At 35.8% G+C, this 21,366-nt stretch overlaps 1 long non-coding RNA gene across 1 annotated transcript in view; it reads left to right on the forward strand.

Annotated features, from left to right (window-relative positions):
- LOC311427575 overlaps window positions 1–21,366 on the forward strand; it is a 228,662-nt gene that overhangs the window by 151,704 nt on the left and 55,592 nt on the right. Inside the window, exons 4-5 of the long non-coding RNA XR_014687435.1 lie at window positions 10,439–10,526; window positions 16,291–16,418. This is a non-coding gene — a long non-coding RNA (uncharacterized lncRNA). The remainder of the gene's footprint in view (window positions 1–10,438; window positions 10,527–16,290; window positions 16,419–21,366) is intronic.

A 21,366-nucleotide genomic window follows, 5' to 3' on the forward strand; every position in this document is an offset into this window, starting at 1 on the left:
GATTGAGACTGCTATTTTTTTAAATATTTTTTTTTTTATTTATTTTTAATTTGTTCCCCAGCTTTTACTAATTTGGGGAATATAAGACATAGAAGTTAGAAAACTAACTATTTCCTAAAATTCTACATAAAACTGTCAGTTTGTATCTAAAACAAACAAACACAAAAGAAAGAAACAAACAACAACAACAAAAAAACACACACCGGTGTTTCCCTTGATTTATTCTTTCGAGAAGGGCCGACTCTGGGTTCTCTGAATTGGAGATGTCATCTTCAGTCTCTGGTACCACATAAAAATAAAGGGAACCTGCAGGCAATTCATTGAACAAGGCAGCAGGTCTGTTATGACTTTTAAACAAGTTCATTGGAGAAACAAGCCAGTATATTACTGCTGTTCTTTTTCACAGTGCTGCTGTTCCATCTGTATTTGTTGCAGGCACTGCTTAGGCCAGGTTACTTACGAGAAATAGGCTCTAATTTTTCCCAATACACTGGAGATGAACATTGCTACAGCAGCTCTCCCTCAGTTTGATATTAGTGTTGAATAATGTCATCTTTACCTGTTTATATGTGTTTAAAACAATGGCATTCAGTGAGGCAATAAGAGGGCCTAGAAAACACATCTTTCACTTTTGTTCTCTTTAAAAATGTAATGGCACAAGAGGTAGGAAAAGGGCATCTGAATGCTGGCAGCTCCATCACACTTACAAAACTACTTATGCTTTTCTGGAAGTACATTAATTTCCTACACTTTATGTAGATCACGTGATCTCTGCATGACCCTTCAGCATTCTACAAATGCTGAAAATATGCTGTGGAAAACACTAACTTTCTCCAGCTCATTAGTAGAGGCAGATAGATGCCCATTCAGTGTTCAGTGTGACATTTCACTAATGAAGCAGAAAGTGTATTATATTTTAAGCTGTATATATTTTTTTCTGGTGTATTTTAAAAAGTATCCTTTATTTTTTGACAAAGTACGGTAACTGAAACTGACAATAATGGTTACCAGCTCTGGAAAATAACTTCTCAAAATATCCTTGGTGCAATTCTTAGGAATCTTAAAGTTGTGATTGCAAAGATATTTCAAGAACACAGAGCTCATGAATATAGATGTGGAGTACAGCTGTTTCTGTTTTAGATATTCATTAGGTTTTTACACAGATCCTCAGTACCGACTTGCTTGAAAAAAGGTGCCTGTCTCTCTGTGTTATAGCCCTAAGGTTAGCTTGGCTCTTGAGAGATACATAACAAAAACCACAAGAACTAGACAAGGGTACATTAATGACTTTAAAGAATATGCTATTGTCAGCAAACGGTTAGTAATTACAACTGTTAGACCAGCTACACACATCAGGCAATATTAGTTTCAGAAATATTGACTTGAGGAAATACATATCCTACTTACTAATAGAGTAATTCATCTGAGAAACCTAGGAGGTGAGAGTATAAGAGAAGCTTAAAACCCCTATGAAAAGATATGCCCCTCTAATTTGCTGAAGATTTTTACTAATAGTGAAATGGAAGCTACTGCTATTTCGGAAATATGATGTCTGTCCACTGGTAAGATTTTGTTAGTATTTCTTATCAATTATTAACCGAAACTGCAGAATTCTGAAACATCACTTCAGTAAAATGATAGGAACTTCTGGGCCGGTGTTCACAAGGAAGGGGAAGAAAGGGAAGGTTTTTGAAATTAAAAAAAAAAAAAAAAAAAAAAGTTTGAAAACAAGGAGGCATCATGCAAGGGGAAACATATATTTTACTAACACCTAGGATGAGCCTGCATGCTTATTTTTCAGCTGAAGTACAAAATTATTGAAGGCAGAATATGCTTGTCTCAGATTCGGACTTTATCCATGCTAGGCCTTCCATTTCCAAGAGGAGGTAGATAAATTTAGGTAGCCATTTAAATTTGATTTATTTATATATTTTTTAATTTCTTTATAAGGTACTTTTTACATGTGTAAGGACTCCTTCAGTGTAACTTTGTATTAGCAAGCTGTGATTTCTGTAATGTTACCCTTAACTGTTTTTTATTATTATTATTTTTTCAAGTCCAAGTTAGTATAGTGGTGGTAAAGATGGTGGTGAGATATTTAAGAACATATTATTAATACCTGGCAAAGTAGACTTGAAACAGGTTTGTAGCTCCAACATACATTTCCTGTTAGTCTGTATAAGGGCGTTAATCTTTCTCTAGAACATAGCCATTTTTAAACACAGTTTTACAAAATGGAAAGGATGCATTCTCTCTTTGCTTTGGCACATTTATTTCTGCCAGTGCTCAATTATTCTGCCTCAATCCTAAATATTCTGTTTTTCTGTTAGATCGTCCTCAGGTTGTACTCTGCCTTTTAGTTTTTTGCCTTTCTAACTCTGAAGACAGATACTAATGGCTCAGAAACTCACACTGAACTTAAGTGTTGAAGGCAACTTACTTTGAGAAAAAAACCTCAGTGGATTAACATGTAGTACAGAAAGTCTGGATATGTAATTTTTTTTTTTTTTTTTTTTTTTTTTTTTTTTTTTTGCACAGTAACGCAATGACATATGGATGAAGAAGAGCTAGCATGTGTAGCGACATTTGTATTTAAATGGTGACGTGTCTGGTAATACAGAAAATGATTAAATGTAAACTAACCTGTTTGGAATAAAGACATGTCCAGAACACTTTCAGATAAGTGTGGTTTTACTGTGCAATCTGAAATGATGTACTGGAGTGAACTCATGTCAGTGTAGTTTTGTGTTAGGGAATCCTTAGTTCTGCAGACAGAGGGAGAAGAAGGACTGTGATTTCTTATCCTAATGTAGAATAGAACTGCATAAAAATGTAGTAAGGGACTCTGAGAGACTCTTTGGCTTGTTCTTGTCCAGAAGTATAATCAGAGTCTGGGGAAGGTCTTGTGTTTGCCACACTGGTTTTAAAACAACTATTTTGTTGAAGCGCTCAGAGGTGGCAGCAATTCTGAAATGCATGGATCTTAGCCATAAGCCAGAAATGGGCTTCTCCAGTTGGCTCCTAGGATTAAACAGAGGCAAAAATCCTGTAACCAGCTTTTATTGATCATAGAGCCCAAACCATCAGTCACATTCACAATCTGATATTTGGGGACACAGAACTTTTCCATGAAGGAGAATTGATTTGCATGGGAAGTTACCAATAACTATCTGTGAAAGCAGTGGTATCTCTGGATTGAATGGTGGTTATCTTTAGTGATGAGCTATTCTAGGTTTTTGGAGGGAGACATTTTTAAAACAGATCCTAGACAGGATTTTGTCAAAAGTTAATGAGTTAGTCATCTGCATTTCATGAAGTAAATTACTTATTTTTAAAAATATTTATATTGAACTGTAAACTATTATAATTATTAGTTCATACAACCACAGAATATAAATTCAGACTCTGGTGTTTTACTGTATTATTATCTTTAAAGTTCTCTGAATTTCTTTAATAATCATATAAAGCATTAAAGTTCTGTTTTGCAGAAACAAATTTCATTTTAATTTTTTGCTTGTGTTAGTTTCTAAAATGGGAATGAATTGTTTACATAGAGGTGGGACCCAGACAGAGTATTGAGATCTGCATCTGAATTTATTACACACTAGCATAATGGCATCTTGACTTTTGGTGAGAAAATAAAAAACAAACAAAAAAATCTTTCACAGAAATGTTAAATCTCTCGTGCTTTCAACCATACTGACCAGTGAAAAGGTGCTAATAAAGAAGAGCATTGAGCAGAGTTTGCAGATGAGTATAACAAGTTGTATTTATGCATCGTTTCTAAATGTAGTTCTAGAGACCGAGTAGGTAGCAAAAGAACCATATGTTAAAAGAAAAGAAAAAAATAAAAGGAGCTGTGAGATCCTGCATGGCATAATAAGTGTGGGAGGGTATATTTATTAGAAAAAAATGTGTGAGTAAATATTCAAGGAGAAGAGTGGATTGGAACAGTTTTAAAGGTTATAACAACACGCCCTATGCTATTAGTCATGTTTTCTCTCTGTAGCTGTTTGCCTTTCATGCAAAGTGTCATTTGTCTCACTGGGCTTCCTGACTGTATTGGACCTGAACACAAGACAGAGTCACTCACTGATAGGTCATTCCCGACACAGGTAAACCTGCTGGAAAAGAGAGAGGGTTTTTTGGCAGTATTTTTTCTCAGTAAGTAATTTGACTGATTCACTCCTAAGTGGTATCATTTTTATACTTGTTGCTGGAGAGAAGAGGAGGATTGGCACGACAGTGTGCTATGAATGCAGAGTGATGAATGCAACTTCAGACTGTGTCATAATGTACATAAGAGAGAGAATAAAACTACTTTCTTACATAAATCGTGGAAGCAAAATCCTTGGCTTTTATTGAGGCACATATATAGAAGCTTTAATGTTGAGCAGCTTTTCTGACCTGTGTGAAATGACTTTTCTCATCCCTTGGGAATGCCTGGTAACTTCTTTGGCAATCTTGGCAAGAAAAGAAGACATGAATGATACTTGCACTTGGCAATAGTGAGGGTTATTGTGAGGTACTGTGAAATATTACTTAGCTAAACTGTGAAAGTCTGCACCGCAGTTACCTGTGCTCTTCTGCTTTTGAACATAAGTGTAAATGTATGATTTTTGTTCCTTTTCACTCCCTGTTTATCACCAACATTCAAATTCTAGAAGGGCAAGTTTTGATGCCTATCTTAAAACTATAATCAGTTAAACAGGAAACTGTGCAGTCCCCCAAAATTTAGTACTTATTCACTGACAAAACTTCAGAACCTAAATCTAGTTAGTTAGAGAAGTAATTCAATTAATTCAGAAGTAATTCAAGTAATTCAGGAGGTGCATACCGATTTATGAAGAATTATATTTCTAACAGCAACCCATTGTGGAGATGGAGAAGCTCATTGCACGCCTTCAGCACAGGGCAGTCCTTAAGCAGCCTTCCTGAATCCTAAATGAACAAATCACCATCATCTTTTCAAAGTAGGTTTCCCAGAATAGGCAGCCCATTTGTTTACTCAAAGTGCAGATAGAAAGTCTTGAAACATGTAGTAATGACAAGGCAGAAGTAGTAGAGAGTTCTTAATGTATTCCTGACCTCATTAAGACAAAATGAAAGGATTCCTTTGGGTACCTGGATCATATATAGGTTAGACATTCATTCACATTCCCTCATGTCTCCCTCCACAGGGTAAGAATGTGAAATGACACATAGACCTGCCTTCTGAAACTGCTAAAATCTGAGCTCATGAAAGAGACAATCTCTTGTGACTCCTTCCATGTGAGGGGTCTTCACTGAGCTGCTGGCAATCTGGCAATTCATGATAGATCAAGTGTAAGGAATCAAGCACCAAGGAACATGTGTGACTCTCCATAGTTATGCTCTTTCTACCATCTGTAAAATGAGTTTTTAATTAAACGGTTGAACAAAAAAGACTGAAAATGCAATAAAACATGAAGCTGGTGTCTATAAATCCACAGAAGAATGATTTATGTTCTAATTACAGATAAAGCCTTTTTAAGGTTTAGTCTTTCCTTGAAAATCTTTTCAGAAAACTTCTGAAAATGTTCCCAATACTGTTTTCTTCCTGTTGCTCCTTCATGCTTCTCTTGAAAAAAAAAATAAATCTTTCCCTTCCCTTCCCTTCCCTTCCCTTCCCTTCCCTTCCCTTCCCTTCCCTTCCCTTCCCTTCCCTTCCCTTCCCTTCCCTTCCCTTCCCTTCCCTTCCCTTCCCTTCCCTTCCCTTCCCTTCCCTTCCCTTCCCTTCCCTTCCCTTCCCTTCCCTTCCCTTCCCTTCCCTTCCCTTCCCTTCCCTTCCCTTCCCTTCCCTTCCCTTCCCTTCCCTTCCCTTCCCTTCCCTTCCCTTCCCTTCCCATAGCAGCTCATTTTGGTCCAAGTTGGTAGCTCTGTGCAAAAGTCAACACTATAGACACATATTACTGATTTACCATTGCCATGTGTATGGCATGTACACCTATTTTACTACTGTGTTCTTCATCACTGAATAGGACAGAAGGAAAATTACATCCTGACAAGTTTCATGAATACTGCTGTTACTGTACAGACCTTATATTCTATTGTGACTCTGTGTAAATGTGTGACAGAACATAAAAAGAACATCCCTAAAATAGATTGAATAATATGTACTTGTAGCTAGGGCACCTATTCTTTACATCTTAATGAAAATGGTTTAAAGTAAAAAATATCAAGGGAAAATATTTATGATGGAGGCAGTTGATTCATAAGAGCTTCTCTGGATAACTGGTGATGCTAAACATGGGATTCATCTGACCCATTTTAGAAGTTTACTTAGATGGGATGAATTGTGTCCTACAACTGCTTCTTTCTCCACACTGAGCATAAAAGAAATCTAATGTGACAATTTTAGGTGTGACTGCAATTGCTCAGATGAATCTCACTGTCATGTGTGAATGCCTAAGATTTTATTTAGCACTGAATGGGAGAGAATAAGCACTTAGATGTGTGTATGTGTATATACATACACATATATTAATATATTAAAGTAGGGGAGAAATAGCTAGTTGAGGAGTGATGTGGGCTGTAGGGAGAAAATCAGTAGCTTTTCTTATAAAGGAAAGAAAGCTAAATCACACAGACCAGATTGTGAACAGCTACCACTAATGAGCAGTCACATTAGCTATTATTAATGACAATAGAGGAATGTTTCTCTGATCTACTGCTCACAATCTGGCCCTGAGTTTTAAAGCAAATGTTGAAGAAAAAAATAATCAAACAAAAAATGGCTCTAGGATGGGTGAAAGTAGTAGGAAAAAAAAAAAAAAAGAGCAAAACATGTGAAGAAATAGTGAGACAGAATGCTGAATTTCACTCTTAAGACACTTAAGAGGTCATGAGGCTCAGCTGAGATGGTAAACCACAGTAGACATAAAACAAATTGTAGTGCAAATTGGGAAAAAAATATATATGTTTCTTTGCAAAAATAAAGGAATAGCGTTTTTCAATGTGAAATGTCTATTCCAATAAAACATTTGTAAAGAGCTTTCTGCATTATAGGATATACTTTCTGATTGAAATACAGAGGAAAAGGATATTTTGTGGAACAATCAGAATTGTAAGTTTAGCACTTACTTGGAATATTGAAGAAGTTCCCTAGTCATCTTAATTCATTTAAATTAAACCTGTTCCACCTTCATGTGTGCCTTGACATGATGATTTGATTATTTTGGCACAGGATACTCTAAAGCAGTCACATGATTTGACTGAAGTAAAAGTGTCCTAATGTTTATGAGTAATCCATGGAGAAACAGGCTCCTTCAAAAGAAGTTTCAGGGTAGAAGCCTAATATAAATCTTTGAATTTCCTTCCTGAAGGACTTGTTTTCACCCCTGACTGTAAAGGGAGGCTAGCAGAGCAAGTAAGCCACCCAAGAATGGGTCTTCATCTCCACTAGGAACAGCTCCGTGTCAGGATGAAAAGCATCTCTTGGCTGGGTCTGCAACATCACTGATTATTGTCTCAATGCAGAGCTGTTCCACAGGGAAAGGCCAAAGTGGTTGCCCATGGGCCAATGGCTCAATCTCTGCCTTTGTGATGGCAGGCTTGAAGAAGGACTCTAAGTAAAGTATTTAGGCTCTTAACTTCCTACTGAAATGGACAGAATTAAAATCTTTTAAATGAGAATGCATATTGTACTAGATATGGGCCCAGTTCTTTTGGAGAGTAGATTCATCTAAATAAATCAGCAACACTTGTAGTTTTAAGTTGTTTAAGAAAATTTGAAGAAGTTACCAAATGATTAATATTTTTTATTTTTTTTTATTGTTTGCAAAAACAAACAAAAAAATGAACAAACAAACAAACAAAACCCCAAAAAACAGTAATAGACAGTTTAAGACACTCACTTCTTCACTTTTAAATATTTCATTTCTGTTCAGAAATGAACTGGATCAGAAATCAAAAGCAAAGTTTGTCACCCCAGAAAATGGTGACTTGTTTTAATTTCTATTTGATGCAGCTGGTATCATCACTGTTTGCTTACACGTTCTTCAGTACATTCTTGACTCTTGCAGTGTAATGGTTTGATAGCATAGGTTTGATAGTTTCACATTTTTTGGGCTGGCAGCATTTATTTGGATCCATGCTGTCAACCGAATAAGATTAAAAATCATAAAATAATATTCCCTCAAAAATATATACAGAAAAGGGTAGGGGAGAAAGAGGAATACATTTTTAACATTGATAACTTCAGCAACTTCATTTATTACAGCCCTATATCAGGCAGAATGCCATATTGCAGAAGCAGAAACTTTCACTGGGACAGAAAAAAGCTGATCTGGGAAAATACAGCTTTCATGATGCCAGTATATTATGAAATTACAACTTCATTTTTATTTTTCAGACTTAAATTTAGAATTTCAGATGCGGGTTGTCTGAACTTATTGTAAATGCTGTACTTTCCTCCCCAGTCTATAGTGAGTACACTAAGACTCTTCTGGACTTACAGGGATGTGACAGTGACATGTCCATGGAGAAGATGAGCTCCATGACCCTTCTGTTCTTGTGTTTCTCAGCCGTGGCATTACAGTTTCTTGTTCTTTGTGGAGTGCCAATTTGGCTGTGCTATCTCAAGAGATTCTCTGGGGGACCTTGTGATCAGACATCATCTGTTGAGACTTGCTGTGCCTCTTTACTACAAGATGCTACTAAAACAACAGAAAAAAAGTAGGGTGAGAGAAGCTAAAGAACAAAAGAAGGCCTATATAGACAAATCTTGCCTGGAGGAGGATCCTGACACTCTTTTCCTAGGTTCACTCTGTGCCACCAACTCTGCAGTTGATTACATTGCCTGTCAGTTGTCCAGGTCAGGTCTCCTCCTTCGGAACATTGTATTTACCTTGGATGGAGCCAACAAGGGGACGTTTTGTTTACAGCCACCAAACTGTTATCAAGAAACCGGTGTTACTTTTCAATGAGGATAGCTTCTTTTCACAGTTGTTTCCCTTCATCATCCCACAGCTCTTAATGACTTGCTACCATGCAATACACTAAAGCGAGTTGTGCGTAATATTCATAGAAATCACATTAAGATCCTTGGCATTCACCTTTTGCCACCATTAATTACTCTGTTGAATCTATTCACTATGTACAGTACGTTTTGATAATTCACCATAAGTTTGTCCTATGAACAGTTTAATGTCTGTTGTGAACTATAGGGTATGAATCCTGTAAGGTGCACAGCTGTATCTGAAGTCCCTGTATCTTTCTGGGTTAATTTGATCATTTTACGGTAGTTACTGGGAAAAATAAAATAAAATAAAAATCAATAGGAAAAGGCCTAGTTAAACTAAGAAGTTCCAACCAAAAGGGACAATCCTCCAAATCCTAAATCACTTTTAGATTATAAAAGTATTGTAAACAAAGTGTGGATTTTAGTATATAAAATGGTTTGGTCAATGGCACTAAATCAACTACCACACTGGCAGATTATAAATAGAATTAATGTATTACTGTGGAAAATGATCAGTACAAAAACTGCCAGTCATACTTTTACATAGCAAATTAAAAGACCAATTGTTCTGGAAAAGTTGAAACAATGTGTAAATATGGGTCAACTCAGTGATGCTTTTGGATAAGTTTTTTGTTTTGTTTTTCATACAACAACACATTTCAGCCTTTTTCTTTATAAAAATAGGTTCTTTCATTTCAAACGTGCCATATTCATCTGGATTTATTTTCCTATCATCATCACAACACTCCCAACCCTCTTGGTCTGAAATGTTTTTATCCATGATTTCCCGCTCTTTACCCTCTTAACCAGTCTGAGCCATGAAATACATGTATATATATTAAAAATAATATCAATAAATAATAATAAAAATATTTTCTGAATTTAATTGGTATCTAATGTTTCTCAGCAAGGGAATCCATACATAGTCTCACCAACTGTATAAAGATTTTGGAAACTGAATGCATTATATCAGTATCATTGCTGATTTGGAAACCTGAACGTAGATCCCAGTATTCCTAGATATTCACTCTTAGGCTTCTGGTCTGTAAAACATCCATATTTTAACAACTTCTCCTACACATATACAACTGACTTTCCAAATAGACACAAAAGTAGCTGTATAAATATATAAGGTCAGATTTCTGCCCTTGCTATCACTAAATATATATATATATATATATATATATATATATATATATATATATGTATGTAGAATTACAGAGTCACAGAAACATTAAGGTTGGAAAAGACCTCCAAGGTCATCTGGTCCAACCATCCCCCTACCACCAATATTACCCACTAAACCATGTCCCTAAGCACCACATCCAGCCTTTCCTTAATCACCCCTAGGACTGGTGACTCCACCAACCCCCTGGGCAACCTGTTCCAATGCCTAATCATTCTTTCTGAGAAGAAATTTCTTCTAATATATCTATTTATTTATTTATTTTTCTGCAGGATGGAAGCTTGTCAGAATTGAAATGCAATTGGCAATTTTTGAATCACATTAATCTACCACATTGGGGTGGAAAACACAAACACCTGGGTAAGACACCTAACTTTTTTTTTTTTTTTAACTGTTCTCTGTAAGTGTTGTAAATTTGTTCTAGTTGCATTTGTTTCCTTTTGTCTTGCACAATTTCAACAAGAGTAGATCAAAGCAAGTTATTTCATGTAATGTCACCTTTTTCTGTCAAGAATTTTGGGTGCAAATGAAACTAGACATGATAGTGTCATATATCTATCACACAGCTTCTGCAGCATCAATTAATCTTCCCCTATGGAGATCTAAAAATAACAGCATGAAAGATTCATTGAGTATGACAAAGTATAACTCATATGAAAGTCTTCTCTAGAGCAGCAGAGTTAACTGGTTTCTGTGAGGGTTATTTTACCAAGATTTCATCTTTTCTGCATTTATTTCTCACAGTTCTCACTGAAAACTTAATAACAACAACAAAAAAAAATCTTTATATTTAATTTTTTTTTTAATTAAAAATTAAAAAAAAAATTTTAAAAAAATCTTAATATTTTAGAGATAGGATTTGATTGTTATTAAGAAGGAAAAACCATGAAAAGACTTTAATTGCAATATGTATGTATGTATGTGTGTGTACATATTTATTTATTTATTTATTTATGAGTTATTTCCCAGACTAAACCTAAGTATTGTGTTTTGGATCAGATGTTAAGGACTAGAGAGCCAGTTTTGTCCTAAATCACAGTTTTGATTTTATGATGGCTGAAATATATTCATGTTGTGAGGTTTGTTTTAAACAACTGGAATTTTGCTCCTTTTTACCTAATGATATCTTTTTTTGTTTTGTCTCCACACATGTAACCAGGCAAAGAGCTGTAGTTTTTGTCAGAAACAAATTCTGAGCAGAGTAGAAGTGAGTATCAGGAGCTAGTAGGAAGCAGGCTGGATGAAAACTCAAAGCAGCCCTGATGAGAAGGACCTCAGGGTATTAGTTAGTGAGAAGCTTGATATAAGCCAGCAATACGCACTTACAGCCCAGAAAGCCAGCTGTATCCTGGGCTGCATCACAAGCAGCGTGGCCAGCAGGTAGTGAGAGAGGATTCTTACCCTCTATGAGAGGGCTCCTGTGAGACCACGCTTGGAGTCTGGTGGTCAGCTCTGAGTCCTCCAGCACAAGAAAGACATTGAAGTATTAGAATGAGTCCAGAGGAGGGCCACAAAGATGATCAAGGGGATAGAGCACCTCTCCTACGACAGGCTGAGAGACCTGGGCTTGTCCAGTCTGGAGAAGGGAAGGCTCTGGGGAGACCTTATAGAGCCTTTCCAGTACCTAAAGATGGCCTAGAGAAAAGCTGTGGAGGGACTCTGTCAGGGAGTGTAGTGGTAGGACAAGAAGCAATGGCTTTTAATTAAAAAAGGATAAATTTAAATTATACTTTAGGAAGAATCACAGAATTGTCTAGGTTGGAAGAGACCTAGTAGATCACCTAGTCCAACCTCTGACCTAACAGTAACCAGTCCTCCACTAAACCATATTACTAAACTCTACATCTAAACATCTTCTAAAGACCTCCAGGGATGGTGACTCACCACTTCTCTGGGCAGCCCATTCCAATGCCTAACAACCCTTTCAGTAAAAAGAAGTTCTTTATTTAGAGGGTGTTGAGGCACTAGCACAGGTTGCCCATAGAAGCTGTGGATGCCCCAAGTGCTCAAGGCCAGGCTGGATGGGATTTTGAGCAACCTGGTCTGGTGGGAGGTGTCTCTGCAGAAGGATTGGAACTAGATGATATTTAAGTCGTCTCAACTCATACCATTTTGTGATTCTGTAACTACAGATCATGAACTTTCATAAATGAATGCATGGATTAAGGATTTTGGTTTTTATTATCAAGAATAACAAGTTTTCTTCTACTCCTCCTTTAGGATGTTGATTTTGTTTTTCTTAAGCATATGGAAAAGCTAGGAACTGCAGACCTTGTCTTCACAGTTCCATGTAACTCATAATTTTTTTTTTTATCAAAACCAGTTAATGTACAGGTTGTAGATTGTACCTGGTAATAAGAATGAAAATATAAATACGGTGAGAAAGCAAAGAGTTGAAAAGTAATAGATTATCACAACTCAAGGTAGTTGCTTGTACATTTTCCTCTTCAGTCTATGACTGATAAGTGCAAAAGATGATCACTACCAAAAAGATATAATTCTTCTGCTATCTTACAAGGTATCAGTGCACTATTTTTTTTCTTCCTTTTTTTTAATTTTTTTTAATTTTTTTTTTTTATTTCCAACCAATATACTTAGAGGAATGTGTTTAAATTCTATGAAAAATACAAGTGTTCAATTATCATTTGATTTGAAAATTCAAATCTGGTTTCATTTTTGTTTGTTTGTTTGTTTGTTTTGTTTTGTTTTTGTCATGGCAAGGAGGAGAAAGGAAACTGCCATGGGAGCTAAAGCAGCTCAGTTCTCAAAGCATGATGGGTAACAAGTGAATGAGAAAGAAGGGCAGTAGGGTAGTTTACCTGTAAATGAGTACAAGTAGAAGAGATACTCTCTGAATGGCCAGAAACAATCACAGAAAAGGTAATGTAGCTTGAACTGAGCCTCCGGCATTTGAAGGTGTGCTCAAAGATAAAGATGAGTTCCAACAAAAACTCTGAATTAGAAGTTCACCTTGAAGTGTAAATTTTGTAATCTGATAGTATTTCACCTATACTAAATAAAACATAACAAATGTAATTAAACTTCAAACTTTTTGAAGCTGATAATGAAGTAGAAACACTAAAAAACATGGTTCTCTTGGGAATCAGAATTTTCAATAAATGTTTCTTCAAGGTGATTTATTTGTTTATTTATTTATGAATGCACAGAGACACAGCTCTTTGGAAGTCAGGCTTTGAATATTATTTCTTATGAATGCAGAGTGACACAACAACCATTTACAAGGGTTGTTGAAACTGATTTTAATATTTGAAAAGAAAAGAAAATGATAGGTGTCTTATTGATTGATAAACTGGAGGATTACCGATAACAGAATTTATTAGATTTGTTTTAAATTTGTCAGTGAAGTGTGATCTTTGTTGGAATTGGGTAACAACTACACACCAATGTCTGAGATTTCACAGTACAATCATGAGTGACCTTTTTCATCATCATCACATAACGACTTAAAAATTTGTCATCATTCTGTCCTTTATTATCCAGAGGAAAGCTGTCTTTCTAGACTAATTTTTAGATTTTATAAAATTAAATACCTTATTGGAAATTTGATTGAATGAACACCATCAATAACTGTGGCAGTCCAGGGACTACCAGGGTGAATTACACTGTTTTTGATAAGTAACTGAAACCCCATTTCACCTTAACTATATTTACATGGCATAAAAATAAGTTCATTGCAGAAGAGCGTAGGTAGAAGCTAATTTTTACAAGAAAGGAGAAGCTAGCAGTACCCTTATCAGACTGAGTTAGCGGTGCACAAATAATGTTACCTATATGTGCCTAAGATACCACCACACTTTGGAGAGGTTGTGTGCTTGCTAGGAATTACAGATAGGCCTTTCTTTTTGATCTCCATTTCCATAATTTTGAAAAAGACTTAAAAAATTGCCTGTCCCACCATAGAAACACCAACAACAATGGCCCTGGCTGGTGTATATCACAGGGTGAGAAGGAGCTCTGCAAGCTAACAGCTCAGGAAGAGCCCTGCAAAATAGAGGTTGGAGATAAGTTTAGATTTAGTTACCCTCCAACACTCTCACTCCTTGTAACACATATAACTTTTACTATAGATACGTTTAAACCTGTGTTTTGTACAATGTTGTGGTACAGGGTGAATGAGGGTGAAACCAGTAAGCTGTGTTTGTGAGCTGAGTTGAAAGAAGCAGGTATAGCCCAGGACATGTACCGGTATTTTAGACAGACTGCTAGCCTTAATGAATACAATCAAGCTACACAATTTTCACAGACAGTATCTGGATGGACAGGACAGGGGAAGGTGCTACTGTAAGTTTTGGGGAAGGATTTTCCAATGTCCAAAAGTAGCTCTCCCCAGAGAAAATTCAGTATTGCAGTGATATAGTTTACCTCAAGGCTCAAGGAATGCTTTTACAATGGAGATGAAAGCATGAAAAGATAATGAAGGGACAAAAGTTAAAATTATCAGAGAGAAGAAGAATGAAGAGAGGAAAAGTGTCAGTGAAAAAAAGATGAGGAAACTTCCACAGGGAGGTACTCCAGCTTAAAATCTTGTCCTGTTTAACTCACTAAAGAAACAAAAGAAACCAAACTTCCACTCACCACGGTAGAGGGAAATTTAGGATCAACTTGAAGGAGCATCCTTGCCTTGACATTAAAAAACGGAGTTAAAGTATTGTTTGTTATTCTGCTGTCGATATGGAGGAGAAAATACTAAGGGTCTATTTTGTCCCCCTTCTGTATTCTTTTTGAGGACATGTCCTCTATTCATACACAACAACTTGCCTTTGATCCCTGCAATGACAAATCAAGATAAAATGAGAGACAGATTTGTCAGTTAATAAAAGAGATGTTACTTTTAATCCCATTAAATGCAACTTGATTCAATAATCCATAACCAGAAAAGGTTCTTTGGGAACTTATAATATTTAAAGCACATACTCCTCATCACCAAATTAACAGCTGGCTTAGAGATTCTTGCCATTAATCCAATATTTTATATTGAATAAGTTCTGTAAATAGTCATGAGCAATTTACAGCAAGTAACTGATACTGAAAAAATGAATATGCTTGGAAATAACTACTTTTTTGCTATTCACTGAATGGACCAGGCTTAAAATAAATAAATAAATAAATAAATAAATAAATAAATAAATAAGTGCATCTAGAATCATTAATTTCCTGTAAATGGTCTCCACTTAAAGCTTAATTTTGCAAAAATTTCTGCCATATATTGCAGAATATTCAGAATATATGATTAATATATGCAGAATATATAAATTCAGTATATTTGTAAAAAGCAAATATGTCTGAATTCATTTTTTTAGTTGGGACGAATATCCACAGGCATTCTGAAATAGTTCACCTAATGCTAATTGTATTGCAATGTTCTTAAGAAAAAAAAAAAAAAAAAAGAAAAGAAAAGAAAAGAAAAAGAGGGAGACTGAGAGAAAGAGAGAGAGAGAGAGAGAGAGAGAGAGAACATTACCAGGTATGAAGGCTGTTTGCTGAATTTCTCACATTGCAGCAATTCAAGGCATTAATGGTGTGGTTGAGATTTTTTTTTTTTTTTTTTTTTCCTAATGAATTTACATTCTGTCAACTCATTGGAAATAATTGCATATGACTGGTCCAATTATTGTGTAAGGACATGTTCTGTCATTGCCTGATACAATACTTGGCACAGATTGAGCATATATCATGGCACATACTTTTTATTACATAAAAGTCTGAGAAATGCCAGAAAATAATGGAGGAGTATATTTATTCCTACATTTCCAAGTGTTTGACAGCTTTCAAAAGCCTTATGCTCAAAAAACCATTTTGCAAAGTTTTATTCAGTATGTCTTATTAACACTATCTAAGAGATTCCTTTAAAATATAGCTCAGATTTTATAGCTTGGAGCTATTGTGTGGTCTGATCTCCTACTCAGGATTTTCTTGAGGAACTTATTGCTTGAGAAACTTACTGCTTTTTGTCCACTAAATCATCTGTTTTAGAACAATGTCCTACAATATGTTACAAATGTATAGGATCAGATTAATTACTGCTGCTTCAACGTGCTTCCAAAGCTCCTTCCATGTACTAATGTACTTCAATGTAAGTAAAATATACTTATTTTTCTTTCAGCATAGCCCAGCTTGATCAGGATGTTGACCAGCTGTTTTGGATGACAGCAGAGCTGTAAGCACCATCATAGACACACACATGTTCTGTTATCCAGGCTACGTTGCCAGGACTCATTTTTGTCTTTTAAGGTACAGGATTTCTCTATTTTACTTTAGTGATTTATAGCTTTGTGTTGTTTGGGTAGGTTGAGTGGATGGTCATTATTCAGAGCAGATCTGTGGTGTGAGCAGAAAGGACACACCAGAATGCAGATTAATATGAAAAACAACTCTCTTGAGGAGGGGAAGACAAAATGAACATAACTCAAGTTCAGGAAGCAGGGAAACTGTGTGAAGAAACACATTTTCTTTGTTATTAATCTAATCAGAATCTTTAATATTTTTTATGTAAAAATCCAAGTAGGCAGTAGGAATCAAACAGGTTCCTCTTCTTTTCAGATGTTTTAATGAAATTTCCACTTTCAGTAACCTCAAGAGTTTTGAATGAATGTTAGTCAAATTCAGGTCATGTAGCCAACCCCTGTTTTCTTTTACTGATTCTCCTCTCAGGCCACACATTTTATTGTTCCTTAAGCAGGGCAGTGCTTGAACTTCATGCTACAAATCAAAGACAGATCTAACTATAAACAATGCAACTCATACTATACCAATGGTATAGTATTTTTGGTATGGTATGGTATGGCTTTCTGGAGGGAAAACTCTGAAGTCTTATATTGTATTTTGACATTTGTATTCACTGGTAGCCTGAAATTGTTTATTTAGATTTTTTTTTATTTAGATTTTTTTTTTTCAGCAACAAATCCACATTGCTGTTGTATCCTATAACTTTATACAGATTTGCATTGGAATATTTTAGAATCTTAGAATATCTGAGCTGGAAGGCACCCACAAGAATCATCAAGCCCAACTCCTGGGTTCCACATGGGAACCCAGAAGTTGGACACACCCTACTACCCCCCAAAACAAACAAACAAACAAAACAAAACAAAACAAAACAAAACAAATCACGTCTGAAAGCACTGTCCAAATGCTGCTTGAATTCTGGCAGCTTGGTGCTGTGACTACTGCCCTGGGGAGCCTGTCCCAGGGCCTGACCACCCTCTGGGTGAAGAATGTTTTCCTAACACCCAGCCTGACCCTCCCCTGTTGCAGCTTCAAGCCATCATCTTGGGTCCTATCGCTAGTCACCAGAGAGCAGAGATCAGTCCTTGTCCCTCTGCTCCCCTCATGAGGAAGCTGTAGGCTACCATGTGACATCCCCTCAGTCTTTTCTACACCCGACTGAAAAATCTAAGTGGCTTCATCTGCTCCTCATATGACTTTCCTCCCAGATCCTTAACCATCTTTGTAGCCCTTCTTTGAGCACTAATAGTTTTATGTCTTTCTTATATATACTTTTTTATAATATAGAAAACTATATTAACTGATTTATCAGTACCTGTTCTATGCTTTTTTTGTCCTTCACTTTTTCCACATGATTCTTGGAGTTACAGATCATCTTAAGATCAGGGGTTGGCATCATTTCATATCAGTATAAATAAGCAAGGAAAGAGCTGTTCCCTCTCATCATAATCCTAGTTTTTTATTTTGTTAATTTACCTCTCTACAGCCTGTAGTAAGGACAGAAACTATCACGTATTTCATGAGCCAATTGCTAAAAATAGAACCATTTTATTGGATTTAAAAATCTGTAAATAGATTCCCTTTCCTGAAGCATCCAGAGTCAGTTGCAGAAATCATTGTGTAAAAAGCTTATAAATCAATATATATAAGCAAAGCCTTTTGGCTTGAATGAAATAGCATACTTCAACAGAAACATTTTGCTAAAAATATTGACTAGCTTTTCATATTATATGGATAAAAATAGTGCAGAGCTAGGAATCCATTTAATTAAATTAATACACATAGTATGTGAAACCTGTAAGTGAAGTGAAACTTGACACTGCTGGGAAATATTTTCTGAGCCATTGTGTAATGGTGTTCACTTCTGACTGATCTAGGGATCATTAACATTACTGTTAATGGTATTAGACAGGCATACTTACATCTGTAGGCAATGTGATTCCAATCTGTGCTTTTCTGTCGCTTGCTTGTTCTTTAAGAGCTACAACTTGTAAGACCAATAGTGATGTGTATTTTGAGAATTAGTGGTCTTTAAGCTCCAAAACTGACTGACATAAAAATGAAAACTACAAATCTTCAATCAAAAGGGAAAGTTGAAGTTCTGTAATTTGAAAGTGAAGCACATAGCTGAAATACACTGAAATCTCATTGCCTCCACTCCTCAAATTTTCAAAGTTTTATGTATGTCTGAGGACATGGGACAGTTTCAGGTGAGAGGCTCGTTTTCTCATTGGTATCTGCAATAAATCTTATACTTCAAACTCCTTTCCCCACAAAAGCAACCTCAGGAAGGTCTCCCTGCAGTTCAGGAACAACAGGTCACCTTAACCATTAGAGTAAAAAAAATAAAACAACAACAAAAAATACTATAATATTTGCATTATCAAAATCCAGTTCAGGACTATGACTCCCTAAGACTTTCTGTGCAGAACTTACTAAACATTTGACTCTTCTTTTGATGGGTCCCTGTGGGCTTAAGGGACAACGCAGCCCTCAATGGGAAAAACGGTACCTCAGCAGTTTTATTCTCTTTATCCTTTTGCAAATTAGTATTCAATGAATGAGGGGGCATATTGGAAGGGTCCTTAGAGTAGAGAAAACATAAATAAATTGAGTGGAGAGAAGGCTGTTAAGGTAGAGGAGAGTCATAATGAATTTTAGAAAAAAAAATCACAGTCAGTCACTAAGAGAGATGGGTTAGAAGATGAGATCAAGAAGAAAGGCAATTTTGTTTCATATGTTTCCTTTTGTTACTGCTGAAATAGCAGAAGGAAAATGAATAAGTGATTTATTTTAAACATAAACTAGAGGAAAACTGAGAGGATTGATAAGTTCAGTTAGAAATCTCTGAGAATAAAAAGGGTGAAGTGAAGGAAAGAGGACAGACTATGTGCAAGTGACTTCTAAAGGAAAAATATTTTGCCTGTATGCCCAACTGCTTGTTGAAGTTCTAGGAATGTTCTGTGGCTCCAAATGCATCATGGGGGAAAAGAAAGGACCTAATTTTCCTGTACACAGAAGATATCAAACATTAATAGATCCAACTATTTTATGTATTGAAGAGAAAGCTTTTGGAAGAAAGTTAGAGAAGAGAGAGGAATAGAGCTAATAATAAAAAGCTGAAAATTTAGATCTTTACAGCGTCATACTACATATAAATAGATGCAACACCTAGCTAAATATGGACTGCATCTCCAAAATGACCTGTGAGTAGCTTAGTATCTCAAGTCTCATTCAAAATAAAAATTGTCAACAGGTACATTGAATGGACAAAATTAATTTTCTGTGGATCAAAATAAACAACACATTATCAGATATTAGCATTATCTTATTGCACAGATTATTCTGCATTGTAAAATAAAACTACTACTGCTTATTCTGTACAACTACTCAGTGTTTTTCACATCAATGTTTAGTATAGAAATTATCTATAACTAAATAACTTTCAAGCACAATTCTAAGGGACAGCTTGGCTCACAAATCTGAATGAGTGAACATAAAAAATGAACAGCAGAAGTCTTTCACTACTTCCAGGTTGTTCATTCTGCTGTAGCACCTTTATGCACCCAGTCGCAGAATCCCAGAATGGGGGAGGTCAGAAGGGACCTCTAGAGGTCATCCAGTCCACCCTCTCTGCTCAAGCAAGGCAACACAGAGCAGGTTGCCCAGGCAGATTCTGTGGGTCTCCAAGCATCAAAACTGTACAGACTTTCTGTACAGCCTGTGTCAGCACTCAGTCACCCTCACCTTAAAAAAGTTTCTCACTACGTTCAAACAAAATTTGCTTCTACCCAAGATTGGCTTCTACACAATACTGGACACCACTGAAAAAAGCATGGCTTCATCATCTTTAAAGGTTTCCTCCTGGTCATTTTAATATTTATTCCCAGATTTCAATTTTTTTTTTTGTTTTTTTTTTTTTTTTTTGTTATCGTTGTGTTGTTTTGTTTTCCCCCCCCAAAAAATTTGTAGTTACTAGATGTTCTTTCTTTTTTTTTATACATTTTTTACCTTCAGCTTGTTTGTCCTGAAATTGTTTGTTGAAGAGGCAGTTTTTGCTAGATTTCTCTTTCATTATGGCCAATATATTCTGCATGTCCGTGATTTTCCAAACCTAATACATGTAAGAGTTTTCCAAAAAACTCCATAGGGAATTTATCAACTTCTAAATGTTTTGTGGATGTAATTTTTCTGTTGCTTAATTGTGACCACTACTGAATGGTAAGCACATTGCATTTAAATAAAACATCTCACCAAGCAAACAAAAGTTCTCCCCAAGTGAATACTGCAGTTTTCTTCCTAGTATGTGACAATCAGAAGTGAATCACTGTGAGTGGGGAGGAGGACGAGGAGAAGAAGGGAAAGAAGTTCAAAGTAATCATCAGACTAATTCTGATTAGCCTTGCAGCTGAAATAATAGAAAATTACCATGCCAACATCGTTGTTTTTAGAAATAAACATTGCAGTGCTGGAGTCTGTCATTAACATTACTGTGAAATGTTTCAGTGCACAATGTATTAAACCATGCTGTTAAATATGAAAATGCACAAAATATGCAGTAACAGAGCTTGACATGAATGGTTGAGTTATATCCACAGAGCTACATGCTAGCATTTGGTATAGGCACTATTCCACTGATCTCTGGCATGAGCCTTGCAAAAGCTTTTAAGTTATTATTCTCAGCTTATTAAAACAGGGAATTGGATTTAGTGACCTGAAAGGACCTTTTGTTTTTGTTCAAAATTGTACCTAGTTGGACATCTTCTTGCTTTCCATCTGGAAAGAGGGCTCATCCTCTTCTCTTTTACTGTCATTTAGCACTTAAATCTTTCCTGGTAAGTCACTCCTTCTAGCTATTTTTTATTTCTCAAAATTCCTTTAATTTATTTTTCAAATAATTAAGTATTCTGATATCTTAAAAGACGATTGCTATTTTAAGGATTACATGTCAAGA

Source organism: Aythya ferina (genome assembly GCF_964211825.1).
Source record: "Aythya ferina genome assembly, chromosome: Z".
Classification (NCBI taxonomy): domain Eukaryota; kingdom Metazoa; phylum Chordata; class Aves; order Anseriformes; family Anatidae; genus Aythya; species Aythya ferina.